The 3,671-nt window shown below is 39.0% G+C and overlaps 1 pseudogene; it reads left to right on the forward strand.

The window, feature by feature from the left end:
• The first annotated feature begins 2,668 nt into the window (after positions 1-2,668).
• Positions 2,669-2,846, forward strand: LOC114235195 (U4 spliceosomal RNA; annotated as a pseudogene).
• Positions 2,847-3,671: the final 825 nt, after the last annotated feature.

Here is a 3,671-nt window from a genome sequence, read left to right on the forward strand (position 1 = left end):
ATTAGTTGAAGAAATGTTGTTGTGGATGAAAAAAGAGCCACAGACTAACCTGAGTAACTCAGGGAAGGCCTGCATGGCAGTCTTACAAACTCAAGAGATCTCAAATAACCACAAAGGATGACCTGAAATTGAAAACCTTTAATTAAAAATCACTTTATAGTGGGTAGTCCTGTCCTAGGCCAGTATCTTCCTTGACAAAGATCAACTTTGATCTTTACTGAGTCTATTGTGTGTTTTTTTGCATCTAAGATAATATACCTGTGAAATGTCAGGGTAACTTGTAACTTCTCCTTTTCTGGATCCCTCAGGGCACAGCCAAGTACCTGGGCCCTGGGACAGAGACCACAAATTCCTTCATTGTTATTGTTATGTTAATTGTTGACTGTTAACTATCCTGAACTCACCTAAGTCAAAGAAATATGTGTCTATCATTTTACTTTTTATCGAATCTCAGAGGTCTCCCCACCCCCTCTCCCACTTCCCCCACTTTGCTTTCTCCTGCCTCCCTAATCTATCATCGATGGATTTCATGTAACCCACTTACATCTCTTCCTTTGATTATAATGTATAAAACAAAGTGAAAAACTCCCATTCTCCAAAGCATTATCCCAATAGGTTGAGATTTTGCTTCCTGGCAATTGTTGACAGTTTGGCTCAAATAAACACAAAAATTCTTTACAGGTTTGATTTTTTTTTTTTTTTTTTTTACATTAACAGTTCCAAGCCTGAGTCTCAGGTAAGCTTGTGTTTGAAGACCTGATTTCCCAATGGCTTCCAGGGAATGGATTATATAGGGGAAAAATCATTAATCATGGTGTTAGAGGAGTTGGGGTCCTGGGCTCTATTGATTGGTTGTGGCCAGGGTATCAGGTCCTGATGTCAGTCATGGCTTTGTTCTGCCTGGTTTCATCTGGGTGTGGTCCATAGGGTCATTCTGCTTTCATGGGCCTGGGGCTGAAACACAACTGAAATCAATATGTTATCTATAGCTTGACAGAATCTCTGTTTCTCAGGTCAACACAACTGAGGCTTTGTTCTTACGATGGTTTGATACTGACCAGAATCTGATGTCTTATGGGTTTAATGATTAAGGGAAGGAGTAGAGGGACAGAAAGGAGAAAGTGTCATGTGAAGGAAATGGTGTTTGATCAGGTATGCATCTGTGGTGGTTGGTATGAGGGGAGGTGGACGCTGGGGCATGTAAAATATGTTTGCTCCTTCTAGGGACGATGGGTGTGGCAGGTAGATGGAAACTTGTCTACAAAACCTATTTATCATCCCTAGGGAGTGCCTGGTCTGAGGTGATGAGCACTCCACCCACATTTTTTTATCCAGTTGTTAAAAGGCCAACACCCCTGCAAGTCATAGAGGTTTAAACTGCCAGGACTTGAGTGTGTCAGGAGCCTGTGTAGGCTGGATACACCAGGTGCCATGGTTGCTGTTGATGACTAGAAGTGGGTGGAAGCAGCAGAGAGAATATTGTTATTCCTGGGCCATAGCCCAGAGGTTCTAAAAAATAGACACTGAAAAGATGATGAATCAGCTAATCAGTGTGGGAATGCCAGACTATGGTCAGGAAAAGGCTGTGGGAAACAGCAGGGGAATAGAGAAGTGGGAGAATGATTAGAGGCCTGTTAGGGTATGATGGGCTTTGGCAAAATTTAGACCAGTATCCCAAGGTACTCTTGGTGGGAAAGGGAAGTTGAGTAGGAACTGGTGCTAAGGCACTTGGGAGAGCATCAGAAAGAATCTGATCACATGTTAGCAGAGAAGAAAAAGGAGCCAGGGAGAGCTGCTGGTGGTGCTTTGAACTCTCACTAGTTGACAAAGGTAGAACTGTAAGAGCTATATATAATAACCACCCACAGTCAGCAGGGAGTAGAGGGTTAGGAGCAGAAAATGGGAAGAGATCCTTTAATGTTTTTCCCAGTGCTACCAAGACAAAATCCAAAAACAAAACTGATTGAGGCCATATGAATAAAGAGTACTGCAGAGAGTCATTGTTCTCAGGAAAGAATCGGATGGCATCCGTTTCATGCAGTTACCACTTATTTATGGGCCAGGAAAATTAGAAGGGAAAATAAGCAGCCATAATATTGACTAATAACAACAACAACAACAACAAGGCAAGTGCAAAAAATAAGGTGTGGCAAGGTTTTGGAGACACAACTATGTAATATACTGCTAGTTTATGAAATCCTCTTAAAGAGAAATCTGGCCTCAGAAAATGTCCAAATAATTCCACTTCTAGGTAAAACTCCTAGAAAAATTCATACACATGTATGTAAGAAAACATTTATAAGAATGCTCATTAAAATGTTAATTGTGAAGCAAAAATTAGAAATAGTTCTAATAGTTGAAAAATTAATAAATTGATTATGATATACTTATGTGAGAGAATACTATATAAATTAAAATAAATAACAAAGTATAAGAATTAATATTTATAGATAAGTAAAAAGGAAAGTCACAAAATACATTTAGTTAAAAATGGAACTCCCATTTGACCCAGTAATCCCACTACTAGGAATATATCCCAAGAAATCAGAAACACCAATCAGAAAGGATATATGCATCCCTATGTTCATAGCAGCACAATTTAGAATAGCTAAGGTTTGGAAACAGCCTAAGTGCCCATCAGCAGATGAGTGGCTTAAAAAACAGTGGTAGCTTTGCACAATGGCAGTATCATAGCCAATGAGGTTTATCCGAGGCGTGATTATTGCTAACTGAAAATCAAACAAAAAGCAGTGGTACATCTGCACAATGGAATACTACACCGCTATAAAAAAGAAGGAACTATTACCATTTGCAACAGCATGGATGGACCTGGAAAGCATTATGCTAAGCGAAATAAGTCAGTCAGAGAAAGATAAATATCACATGATCTCACTCATTTGTGGAATAAAATAAACAACATAAACTGATGAACAAAAATAGATCCAGAGACAGAGAAGCATCGAACAGACCATCAAACCTCATAGGGAAGGCTGGGGGTTGGGGGAGAGTGGGGATCGGAGGGAGGGTAAGAGACCAACCAAAGGAATTGTATGCATGCATATAATCATAACTAATGGACACAGACACTAGGAGAGTGAGGGCCTGTGCTGGGGGGTGGGAGTGGCTGGGGAGAGGTCAGTGGCCGGGGAGAGGTAAATGGGGGGAAAAGGAGAGATATGTAATACTTTAAACAATAAAGAATTTAAAAAATAAATAAATAAAGGTGTTGGGTCAAGACAAAAAAAGTCTATAAAAATACATTTAGTATGGTAGTATGTGTATATATTTAAAAAATAAAAAGATAAAAATAACAATGAAATACCACTGCACACTTGTTAGAAAAGCCAAAATAAAAAGCTGAAAACACCATAAGCTGACAAGAATGTGGAGCAACAAAAACCTTCATCATTGCTGGTGGAAATGCAAAATGGTACAGTCACTTTGGAAGACAGGTTGACCATTTCTTACAAAATTAAATATATTCTTTCCATACAATCAAGCAATCACACTCCTTGGTATTTTTACCCAAATGAACTAAAAACTTATGTTCACACAAAAACTTGCACATGGATATTTTTATCAGCTTCATTCATAATTGCCCAAACTTGGAAACAACCAAGATGTCTTTTAGGAGGTGAATGGATAAATAAATTATGGCACATCCAGAAAGT

The sequence above is a fragment of the Eptesicus fuscus genome, chromosome 3, assembly GCF_027574615.1.
Source record: "Eptesicus fuscus isolate TK198812 chromosome 3, DD_ASM_mEF_20220401, whole genome shotgun sequence".
In the NCBI taxonomy this organism is placed as follows: Eukaryota; Metazoa; Chordata; class Mammalia; order Chiroptera; family Vespertilionidae; genus Eptesicus; species Eptesicus fuscus.